Below are 12,443 nucleotides of genomic sequence, written 5' to 3' on the forward strand. Positions count from 1 at the left end.
AGGTCTGTATTGGGCACGTCCACAGAGACAGAATGGAGATTAGCGTTTGCCGGGGGCTGTGGGGAGGGTGATGGGTATGGGTTTTCTTGGGGGGCAGCAATGGAAACGTCCTAAGATTGCAGCCTAAGTTGCACAGTTCCATGAGTATATTTTGAACTGTACATTTTAAATGGGTGAATTGTGGGGCAGGTGAATTAGATCTCAATAAAACTCTTAAACATCTGTAGGCTGAAATGTTAGCACATGCATCATTCTTTTCCTGATCAGATGTGTAAGAAATTGTAAACAGTGGTGACCCTTGGCAAAGAAGTGTAGCAGCAAAGCACTCATATTTTCCATTTTATGTTTTTCCACAGTGTTAAAGTTTTTAAGCCCCTCACCTATATTACTTTTGTTTATAAATCAAAATTTAAAAATGTCTACACTGCTTCTCTTAGACTGTGCACAATAAATTAAAGAACTCAACTCCCCCCAAATGTTGTTTTTTTCCCCTCGTTCGAGTGCAATATCCATAAGGACGGGACTTGGTACCTATCTTGTATAATGTCCTCAAGGGCCAAAGTAACAGAGAGTGGGCACTGGGTGAATGTACGCTGTCTCCCGAAATACACTCCCTTCACCTAGAGATTTTACCGAAGATGAAAGAGGATATTACCCACAGGAAAAAATTGGGATTTTTAAAATCATTTCCCAGAACCAATATTTACTGAGTATATACTATGATCAGGCACTGTGCAAAAATGTGCCTCAGATGTATCATCTGATAGAACATCATAGCTGCCATATAGTAATCGTAGTAAGTGCTCGTCACTGTGGCCTATTATGAACAAGAATCTGGAAATTAATGCACCCAGTTTGGCTCAGTAGCTAAAAGATCCCACCAAGAACCTGAGTCCTCTCTGTCTTTCCATTCTGCCAACTTCACTTGAGTTGGGGGTGGATGGCCTCATGACTGCAGAGTGGCTGCTGCAGCGCCAGCATATATCTCCATAGGAGAGCATCCCAGGCAGGAAAGAAGAGAAAAGGGACAGGGAAACAGAACTTCCGTTTGAGAAGTTCTCATCACTGGTTGGGGATGAACCTCTTCCCTAGAAGTCCCCAGCAGACTCTCTCTTTATAGAATTGCATCCTGTGCCCTTCCTCCCCAGCAGTTTCTGGCAAAAGAGAATGTAACTGGCTTTGGCCACTTATGATCCGTATTGTGGGGTGGGGCACAAAACGGATATCCTGTTGTGGGGGCCCAAGGGGACAACCACTGGTCTCCACCACAAGTTGTGTAAGGTAGGGTACTATTATTATCCCCATGTTACAGATCAGAAAACTGTAGCAAGAAGGTGAGTCCATTTCCCACGGGCTCACATACGTAGTTTTATAAGCTGCCCGAATTCCAAAAGCTGTTGAACTCCCACTGTGAGCTCCTCACCATCGTATTATCGTACCTTCCTGGAAAACCCACCTTGGTCAAGACCCCAGATGGACTTAGAATATAAAATCCTAAGAAAGTATAAAATAGAAATATTTAAAACACAACTAGAGGAACTATAAATACATAAAATATAAAACATTTGAATTGGAAAGGATACGAAGAGTCAGTAATTAAAGTACGGCGTCGACCAGCCGCATCTGCTGGGAACGTCTCAGAAAGGCAGATTCCCGGGCTCCAGCTCAGACCTTCTGAATGAAAAGCTCTGTGGTGGGGCCCAGAAATCCATGCTTTAAAGCCGACACCTGCTGAAGTTTGAGAACACTTGACCTACCCCAGTTCCTTCCTTTTGGAGACTGATCAAGGTTCTTCGGCTCATAAGGGACAGACGTGGAATTGCAGGTGGACTGGGTTGTGAGGTCCCCCGAATTCTGTGGTAAACCTTTCAATGGTAGATGCTTCCCAAGCATGCATGTGACAAGAGACGGCGTTTTGTAATGGGTGCACATCTCATTAACAAGTGTGATAAGAAAGCAATGTCATGTGCAGGCATCATGCCGGCCTCCTGCAGTGGCTCAGGGACCCTCAAGCAGCCCGGTGAGGTGGGCATCCTGCCCTCCACTTGACAGAGGAGGGAACGGAACACGGAGAGACTGAGTGAAAGCCAGAGAACCAAGGTTCAAATGCATCTCACGGGAATACGGGTCTGCCTGAGGCCTAGCAGACGAGCAAGTAGAATCGGATTCTGAGCCTCCCCCCCGGGCCCACCGGAGAGAAGCCACTGGCAGGTGCCCCTGTCCTCAGCCAGGCTTCCAGCCTGAACCAGGCTGAGGAACATGGGGAGTGAGTCTGGCTGTGGTGAAGGCGTTCCTAGAGCTGCCAGGCCCTGTGAGGCTGCAGCGGCTATTTCTGGCCACCGCAGGGAGCCTCCTGGCTTCTTGAGCTTTGCCAGGGCTCCACAGGCCATGAGGAAGTTGGCCTTGGCGGCGTGGCCTGGCTGCCTGGAGCGGGGAGGGGGAAGGAGGAGCCAGCAGGACCGTGAAATTGCGGCCAGCATCTGGCCAGCCGATCCCCCTCATTTAGACCGATGGCCGGAGTGTCCCTCGGGGCTAGCCCCTGCAGGGTTGTGTCGGGCTCCTGGCGGGGCCAGAGGGAAATCAGTATGAGCCGGCCTGCACCCTCGGGGCCCCCACAGCTGGTGCGAACCATTACTAATCGGAGGGAGTTGACACAGCGTGACGGGCAGCCACAGCTGGAAGGGACGAGAGTGGCCATATGGCCCGGTGGCCTTCAGAATCTTCAACGTGGTAGAGACCTTCCTTCAAATGAAATCAGAAGCAGTAAAAACCGATCCAGAAGGGTGAGGAGGGGGCGGAAGTCCCTCGGAGCCCCGGAGCTCCGTAGGGCACTGCGGCAGCTGGAACAGTATGGTCGTTTCCTTGAGCTCCTGGGACACACAGATGGAAACTGAGGACAGAGGGTGGCTGGGATCCCTGCTTCTGGGGCAGCGCCAGGGCCCGGAGCCCAGGATCTCTGACTCCAAGTGTGGTCCACAGACGGGAGCCAGTGGGGGACCATATATGAGAGCTCACGTCTGTCCCAAAATGCTGTGGGGAAGCCATGTCGAGCTGCAATGGACAATCCCTGACCTTCAGAGCAGAGGGGACGCCTCCCTCCCAAAGGCTGGAGAGACCTGAGCCAAGACCTTGGAGGCCATGGCCAATCCTGGAGCCAGGGGTCTGAGGTTAGCCGGGGTCCGTGTTCCATAGAAAAAAATTGGGGGAACAGAGGGAGGGGTTCTTACAGCCGTGTCCTTGAAGGAGGACAAACGCAGACTTTTTAAAGACTGGTTGAAAACTCTTGGGAGCACGTTGATAGATGGGAGCCCCAGGGATGGACTGGTCCCTTGGCCCCTCCTGAGATAGTTGTTGGGAACGGAGGGTTTGGATGACTCTGGTTCTCAGAGTTCCCCCACATCCCGAGTTTGACCCAGCACACCGACCTTTATCTGACGCCACGGCCTTTACAGCGGTGGGTCCGTCCGGTCACTTCCAGACTGAAGACTCCATCGGGCTCAGCGCGGGAGCCGAGCCTGCTGCATGGCTTGCGCCCGGAGTCCATACGAGCACGCAGTTTGCCGGGGCTCTCCGAGGCTGGTCTGCCCTAAACCCTGTGTCAGTCCTATCATGATACACCTTCATTTAACTATTGAAATTACCCCTGCGTGTGCTTTCTTTATGGACTTTCTCAACAGCTCACCTGTGCCTATGTTTCCTGCCTTGAGTCTTACCAACCAGCAGGGGGTTGGTGCTGCCAACCATGGGCTCTGGCATTGGGCAGCCTGGAGTTTTGGGTAAAATAACACCTGCTGTGTGACACGGGGCAAGTAACGTGGCCTCTCGGAGCCTGGTGTTCATCACGGGTAAAGGCCATGAGAAAGGCGATGCCTGGAACACGCTTCACACCTGCTAGCAACAGCAAGCATGTGGTCGGCTTTCTCATGGGTTTCAGGGTGAGCCTCACGACGACAGAGTGTGTTAGAGCAGAGTCAAGGCGAGCCCCGGGCAGGCGGTGGAGGGAAAGGTAGGAAGGTGGCTCACTTAAAAACAAGAAATACGCTGTGTGTTTCTAAGATGAAATGAAACGTCTAGCTGTAAACTTGTGGGAGCCCCCGCAGGTTGGCACCAAGGAGGCAGGTGTCGGAGGGACGGTGGCAGAGAGACCCGCCAAACGCTGCCTTATCTCCTTGCAGCTCCCGCGGTGGGTGCAGGGGTTAGAAGTGTAGGGGGGCAGCAGTAACTCGGTTACCAGGGCGGCCCATCGCAGGGTCCTGAGGATGGTTCAGAGTGCCCCTGTCCCGCCCAGCTGCACGCCCGCCCTCTGCTGATCGAGGTCTCTGGTCTCATCTTACTCACGTGTGCACAGAGTCACTGCTCCGGAGCCCAGAGCAGGCTGGAGGGGCCTCAGGAGAGGGGGAAGGCGCAGAGCTGGTGGACATGGGGTCAGCGTAGAAGGTCGGGGTCCTGGGAAGCATTCCAGAACAGGGACAGTCGGCCCTGGGTGGCTATATCCGCATCCACATAGGGGCTACGGGAGGTTGTGTTTCTGACCGAAGCAAAGAACTGGCACGGGGTAGTTGTGCATGTGCGCGCTTGTATGTGTGCACGTGTGTGCGTGTGTGTGTGTGCGTGTGTGCATGTGTGTGCGCGTGCCCCTGTATGAGTATGTGGAGCAGCAGTGGAGAAACTCAATATGGGCGGGGGAGGGTGTGAACCTGTGTATGCGTGTGTGTATGTGTGCACGTGTGTACTTTGTGTGTGCATGCACACGTGTGTGTATGTGTGTGCATGTGTTCTTATACGTGTGTGTGTGAGTGTCTGCTCGTGTGTGTATGTGTGTGTGTGTGAGAGAGACAGAGAGACAGGGACAAAACAATGATTAAACCTAATGGGTCCTCAACAATACCATTGTCCTTTGAATCCCCCAAATCTTAAAAACACAGCTTTTCAGAGGGAGCCCCTCAGAGCCAAAACTGAACCCTGCCACACGGGGTCACCATGGTCTCCCCGAGCTGCCTGAAAAGCCCAACCGGGGTGTAGTAATAAGATTCATGACACTAGTAACGGCAAACCGTGGTGAGTTCGTCTTCTCAGTAGGTGGTGTCCACACGTGCTATCGCCTTATCTCCATGACGACCCTGGAAAGCAGGCCTTTATTTGACTTGAATTTTATGGGTTTGGAAACAGAGGTGCTGGGAGCGGAGGTGACCCGTCCAAGTTCGGCGGGCGACCTCGGGTGGTGCTGAAAGCGTGCCCATGCCCCACCCCCCTGGCGAGGCTCCTTACCCCTGGCCACCCCCGGCCCCCAGCAGAGGCACGGGAGTTGTCCTTCGGAAGACTGTCGCCGCTCCGCTTTGGTGCTATAACACACATGTGGGGACCGAGCTCCGGGGACCACCCTGACAGTCTGGCAGCCCCATCCCTCCCCACTCTTGCTTTGTCCCTTTCTCTCGCCGGGTTTCTCCTTAATTTTGATCTTCCAGGGTTGACCCCTCGTTCTTAAAGCGTCTTTCCGAGACCTCTAGCTCACTTGGCGTGTTAGACACAGAATCAGCGAAGCCACTGAAGAAAGCCCCGTCTGTGACAATATGCGGCCGGGCTGCTTCCCTTGTGGTGCCCGGGTCACACATTTATTTTATTTTTATAATGAGCCTCTGCCTCTGGTCTCCGCTGTGCACTAATTGCCTGGTCCCCTAGAAAGAATGTCAACCACACTTTGCTGAAACCGAGCAAAATCACACAGTAACGATCTGCTAATTTCTTCCAAACTATGATTTATTTATTTGGCTACTTTTCTCTTTATGATGGTGAAGGAATTGAGAGGCAAAGCACAGGGAGACTTTAATTCAAATTTATTTACGGTTTCTGTGATCACGTTCTTCCACGGAGACCCTAAAAATTCCTATGGAACGTCATGTCTAACTTCTCATCCCTCTGATATTTAAGAACTACATCCCTCTTTCATGCCATTTGCACCAAGCTTGGGGTCAGAGCAGGGACGAGCCTGTTCCAGAAGGAGCCAGCTGTGGATTCGGGGCAGAAGTGGGTAGGCTGGGGGTCGCCGTCTCCATCCGGCAGGAGTAGGCACAGTGTCCGGGCCCCGTGATGCTTCTTGGAAATGTCTTAATTTCACTTAAACTTAGAATAAAGGCAACGACTATAATCAAAGCTAGATTATATTTGTCTTTCTATCAGTGCAGTTGTAAAATGTAATTTTTAAGACCTCTTTATGGTGGAAGGGACCCACGGAAGTCATGATACAGCCCGGCGTTCTCATTGTCAAAGACCCCAGGCTTGCCGGCTCCTTCCTGCCTCTCCCCCCTTCTCTCCCCCTCTCCAGTCTTATTTTTCGCTGCCCTTCTGAGGAATCCATGTTTGACACCCAAACAGCAGGTGCCAACCTTCCTAAAGAGACAGTTGATGGTGCCTCATGGGGCTGACCGCCCGGCAGGGTATTGGGTGGCCTCACTGCCCGGCCCAGGGGGACCCCCCCCCCACCCCGCCTGTATTGAGTTTCTCTGGCGGCTGCTCCGTCGATGAAAAACAATCACCAAACAGAAGAGAAAGGCAATGCAAGACCCAAGCGCCAGTTTCCAAACCATTTTTTAGCTGTAAAACATTAAAAAAATGACACGAAAACTTATGCAAAATCGCGCGCACGCGTGGTAGCAACCGGGCAGAACCCGCTCAGGTGGAGGGGCAACAGCCCCTCGGGGGTCCTGGGAGATCCGGGCACAGTCAGGGCCTCCTGCCGCTGAGCCTGCCAGGCATGGTGCCGCCCCGCCCGGACCCCTTCAGGTCAGGGGGAGACGTGGGTGCGGAAGGCTTTGTCTCACCCAAAGGCCCTGGGGCTCGTCGGTGGGGAGTCCATCTGAGCCCCTGGGGGCCGTTCCAACCTTCATTTCCCAGGACCGGACTCCGGAAACCTTGGTTTGGCTGTGAAGTTCCATCCAGGCCCCATTAGGAGCCACAGGTTAACGCAGAGTGACATGCATCTGGGGACCTAGAGACACGAGATGTGCAACACGACGCTCCTGTAAAACCCCCAGCACAAGTCCACGCTCCGGCTCAGGCCGTATTTATGGTGCGCGCGCCCGGATTCCAGCCCCGTCTCCCGCCTACTTCGCTGGTCTTTGGGGAGAAGCGAGCCCCCCCCTCCGCGGCCGAGGTCCTCCGGGCGGACGGACCTTCTGCCTACCCACCCTTCCGGCCGCGGGAGGCCCGGACTCAGGCCCATCTCGGTACTAACCGACCGACCGAAGACCAGGCGGGCCTTTCGAGCCCCTGGAGAATGTTGTCAAGGTCGATTCGCGGGACTCGGCCCCGTCCCTGCGAGGTCCGGGTTGGCGCGCTGAGGGCAGCTGCGGGAGCCTAACCAGTCAGGAAAGGGAGACGGGCCGCGGAGGGACCCTGCGTCTTTCCAAACGCTCGGTCATGCACACCCAGCCTCTGGTTATAAAAGTAGCAGGACACACACGCAAGCGAAGGACAGAGGACACGCCGACGGCCCGTGGCGCGGGGCTTTACGCAGCGAAGCTCTGCGCGCCGCGCACGGTGTGTGGGGGCTCTGGGTCCGCACACCGACCCCCGGACCCTGGGTTTGTAGAAGTGAGACATGTTTAAACACTTTCCTCCCACTTGGTTTTCGACTTTCATACCCCTTTAAAACAAAACAAAAACAAAAACCAGAACAAAAACCTGTTTTTTAAAATAACATTTTCCTGTAACTAAAGCTCTATATCCGCGTTTCCATCCCCGAGTCACATTCCACACACCGGACGAGCTGTGGGGAGCGGGATGTCCTCGCGCGGCAGGCGCTTCCGTCTTTCCCAATAGCTTGGCTGTCCTCGAGGTGCGGAGCAGTGGACAAGGACACCTTGTCCTTCTGTTTCCCCGAGGAGAAGGACAAGGACACCGGGGCGTTCTGTTTCCCCGAGGAGAAGAGCGTGAAGGACTTTGGGTCCTTTGTGCCCCTTCTCCCCTGTCTGGGTTTTCTGTTTTCGCTCTTCCTGCTTTTTAAAGGGAAACCAAAGCCTGAGCTCCTTTGTGGTACGAGCGTGAAGATGCTTTTGTTTGGATAAATTTCACTTTACTGAGAGGATTATGCAAAGTGGTTTTGTCTGGGGAGGAGCTGGGGTTTATAAATGGGGGGGGGGGCAGAATGTGTGTCTGGCTGGGCACTGGGAATGCTGGCTGGGGGCTGGCATTGGGCATGGGGCTCTCAGCCTTGGCAAGTGTCCCCACCCCCAGCAAGGCTCAGAGGTAGGGGGCATGACCAGAAGAGGCTCTGTCAGCTTGGACAAAGAAATCTTCCATCTCTGCCAAGACTGGGATCAGCATAAGACTCCAGACTCCTTTGACTGCAGACTCTGGGGGAGACGCATCTCCCCCAAGTAGCCAAGATGGATTTCCCACCTGCCTGGCACAAATGGGTGTAGATGCCGATATCTTCATTTTAATTTAAAAGTTACAAAGTGATACTGATATTTCTTGCATATCCAAGTCTGCACGGTAAGAAATTGACTCCATGATGAAAATTTCAGGGACCATCTTTGCAAAAATCTGCAATTATCTTCTGCAGGTGCAATTCTGAAAGTGGAAGGGCTGGGTTAAAAGGGATGTGCATTTTTTTTTGAGGTTCCTGTCATTTTAATTAGGCTTGCCATGAAAAGCAATAGCCTCAGCTAATCGTGCTGCCCTCCTCCTCCACATAACCCCCATCTCCCTTCATTTGCACATAGCACAGGGACCCAAAGACCCTCCTCCCTACAATCCTCCCAACTCCCATTATGGGAAGAAACATCACTAAATGCACTCAGCCTCCATCATATGGCATGAGACGGGATGAATTTAAATAACTTCAGAAAGAGTTTTGTTGTGCTATTATCTTAGGGTGGAGTCAAGGACAGAGAGAGAGGCAGAGGCTGGGTGAGGTCTGGGGATGTCTTAGAGATCAGAATTGCCCTGAGGGGCACACTGCCCATCATGCGCCCAGAAAGGGGGCTCCAGCTAAGAGGGCAGGGGCTAGGATGGGCTAGGCTGTATGTGTTAGGATACGGACAGCTAAAAATCCATTCTCCCCAGCCCCCGAGCAGGGAACAGAATCCCAATTCTCAAGGTTTCACCCGTGGTTGCTAGAACGTGGGGCAGGCAGTTGAGGGGGGCATATCCCCTGGTGCTGACTGATCCCTTCCCCAGCTCAGGGCTTCTCTCCTCCTGTGAGCACCAGGGTCTGCAGGATGTCAGATGGAGATACAATCCCTTTGACCGCGTCATTCTCATCGACCACGACAAGTCGGTGAACCTCTGCTTCCAGCCGTCTGTTGATGATGGTTCCAGAATCTCACAGAGGTGGCACTTAAGGACTCCCTCAAAGTAATGTGACCAGGGCTTTGGTCACAGACACATCTAGGTGGTCGTAGGTCTTTTCTGCTGCCAGATTGATCGCATCAAACCTGGAGCAGACGTCCACCACACGCCCTTTCTTATCCGCTACTGGCAGTGCTGGGACTTAGTGTTGTGCAAAGATCCCCCGAGCCCCATAGATAGGGGTGGTGGTGCGGGCATAGGTGCCGATCTCTAGCTCTTCCGTAGACTTAGACGTGAACTCTGGCTTGGGGAACTCTGTGATAAACGATTTGGGGAACTTGAGGGTGCGCCTGTGGTGTGCGCATGTGTAAGGTGTCGCCTGATTCCGGGTCAGCAGCTGGCGGCCTGTGGGGCTTGTTTCGAGTTAATGCAGAGACAGCATCAAACGAGCTGGCATTTGGAGTGCGGACAAGTTGTTTGAAGGAGTCCTGTAGGTACACCCGTCTCCAAGTTTCTGTCTTGTGTTCTTCTAGCTCATACAGCTGTGCCGAGGCTGATTTATGGTAGCGACGCAGGCTCTTGATGGGCCCGGGGACGGTCAGCGTGCCGACAAAACTCTGCTTCTCACTATCCCATGAAGGGGCAGCCCGTACTCCATTAGTCACCAAAGCAAAGAAAGCTTGCTTCGACTGCAGGGAAGTCACTAATAGAACCAATTCAGAGCTTGTGGGAATCGGGTCATAGCAGCGAGGAGACTGCGTGAAGGAAGAGCACACTCTTGTTGGATTCTGGGCTCCCTTGAGGATGCTCGGTTCCCACAGCTGGGGAGCGATCTGAAGAGACCGTCTCCATTTCAAGAGGCGCTGACTGGGTTTGCTTGCTGTAGGGAGCTCTCTGATAGCGGGGCGGGAGGGGCGGAGGGAAGGGATGTGCATTTTTAAAGGTCTTTTAAATTATCCGCCAGAAAGTGTTGACTTCGTGTCCACACCCACTGGTGCAATCGGGAGTGCTCACTGTCCACACAGCAGCTTCTGGTCCCTCTCAGCGGTGGACTCCCGAAGCCTCCCTCCCGCCTTGGCCGTGGAGAAAGATTTCTTAATGAGACAGCGGTTCAGTTTTCTAGAAGGAACTCTCCGGAATCCTGTCTCAACTGCGAGAATAAAGCCTTACAGAAATGATTGAGTGACTCTTCCCATCCTCCCAAGGTTAGTAAGTCGCTAGAACTATTCTAGATTCGCGGGGAGGGAGGTCATTCAGTGCTTACAAGGTATGCCTTGGGGCTTCAGGGCTTAAGTCTGTCCTGGAGGGGGACCCGAGTGGGGAGGGCTGCTAGAGCCTTTTGCCATCCGTGGCCCCTGGCCGCTCCCTCTGGAAAACTTTTCCTTGACCTTGCGGGAAGCGAGCATGCAGACCAGCGCCTTCTTTGGGAACTGTAGCACTTCTCCTGCCCCTTTCCCCTGAAGCACTAGCATTATGGTGACAGTCAGAACTCTCTCTCTCTTTTTTTTAATGGAGTTTCTTTAGCAATTTATAATTCCCTCTAAAACTTGGAAGACTTCTGATTTCTTTATTTGCATTCAGTGCTATGTGCTAGCAGTCCCCCTCCCCTCGATTTCGGTCCTGGTTCCCTTGCTCCCCCACCCCTACACATTCCGGGTCAGGCAGCTACCTCCCTTCTGTGGAAAGCCATCCTCGAGAAGGACACGTCCTTAGTGCGGTAGGTGCCTGGGGCCACTCGAGTCCCTTGAGACCTTTCACTGGGTTTTTTCCACCCAAAGCCTTTTGCAGTCCCTGTCTTGTGCTAGGTGGGGGTCTAGAAGAATTTGGCTTTTTCACAGCTCCCTGTTGCAAGTACCTGACATCTTTCCGTTCGCTTTCCTGTGTGCTTATAAACCAGCCACGTCTTTCCGGAGTGTGGCTCTTTCCTGTAAGATCTTGCCAAGTTGAGCAAGTAACCACTGACACACACGGCTCCGCTTCTGTCTTCCGTGGGATCGGGGGGCACCTGGTCTGCCTTTTCTGGCGGCAGGGGACGGTCTTTCTGAATGCAGTGCCTCCGTGTAACCTGGAAACCCAGCCTCCTGGCCCACCGTACGCATCCTCACTCCACCTTCAGGAATGACTGCCGGGTTAGGTGAGGGGTGAGAGCAACAGGAGCAGCCTGGAATCTCAGTGGCTTAATACTGTGCCGTCTGCTCTGCTCATGCAGACTTCCAAGTGCGCTTTCAAGGTTGGGGGCTCTCCTGGGCTGGCTGGCTCTCCCGCTGCTGCGGTTCTTTAGAATGGTAAGGCCAAATATGAACTCTATCTCTTTGTCTCCCCCCCTCCCCTCTCCTTCCTTTGTCTTTCCTCCCTTCCTTTTTCCTTCCTTCTTCTTCTTCTTTTTTTTTTTAAGATTTTATTTATTTATTTGACTGATCACAAGTAGGCAGAGAGGCAGGCAGAGAGAGAGGGGGGAAGCAGGCTCCCAGCTGAGCAGAGAACCCGATGTGGGGCTCGATCCCGAAGGCAGAGGCTTTAACCCACTGAGCCACCCAGGCGCCCCTTTTTCCTTCTTTTCTTCCCTTCTCTCTCTCTTCCAGTTGACAGAAGCTGGCTTTGAGGCCGCTTGAATTCAGGGAGAATGTTCTAGTCCTCACCTTTAGCTGTGTGACATTGACAAGCCATTGGTTCTCCCACAGCCTCAGTTTACTCATCTGTCCAATGAGAGTCACCAGTAGGCATTCTAGAATATTCTCTAAAAGCATTCTGATGGGAAAAACACTGTGATTCTAGAAATAGGATTTTTTTTGTGAAAAAATATTTTATTTACTTATCTGTTAGAGAGTGAGATGCAGAGAGAGCCCAAGTTGGGTGGACAGAGGAAGAAGGAGAAGCAGGCTCTCCACTGAGCAGAGAGCCTGATGCAGGACTCAGGGATGGGATCCCATGGGATACTTAACTGTCTGAGCCACCTAGGTGCCCCTAGAAATAGGATTCCTTTCCTCTTTTCTCTCCCTTTGATCCTATAAAGACTCCTAGTGTTCTGAGAAAGAATCAGCAACATTGAAAGTTATGAAGGCTGGGTTCCCCCTGGCTGTGGCCTCCTGCTTTCTGTGGTGTGAATGGCACATGGTCGAGGACGTACACCTTGTTCCGATCTGTAAGAGCAG

The 12,443-nt window shown here is 52.9% G+C and overlaps 1 pseudogene; it reads right to left on the bottom strand.

The window, feature by feature from the left end:
- Positions 1-9,175: 9,175 nt before the first annotated feature.
- Positions 9,176-10,143, bottom strand: LOC116854759 (annotated as a pseudogene).
- Between the last annotated feature and the right edge of the window lie 2,300 nt (positions 10,144-12,443).

Source organism: Lontra canadensis, unplaced genomic scaffold (assembly GCF_010015895.1).
Source record: "Lontra canadensis isolate GAN:19392208 unplaced genomic scaffold, GSC_riverotter_1.0 scaffold94, whole genome shotgun sequence".
NCBI lineage: Eukaryota > Metazoa > Chordata > Mammalia > Carnivora > Mustelidae > Lontra > Lontra canadensis.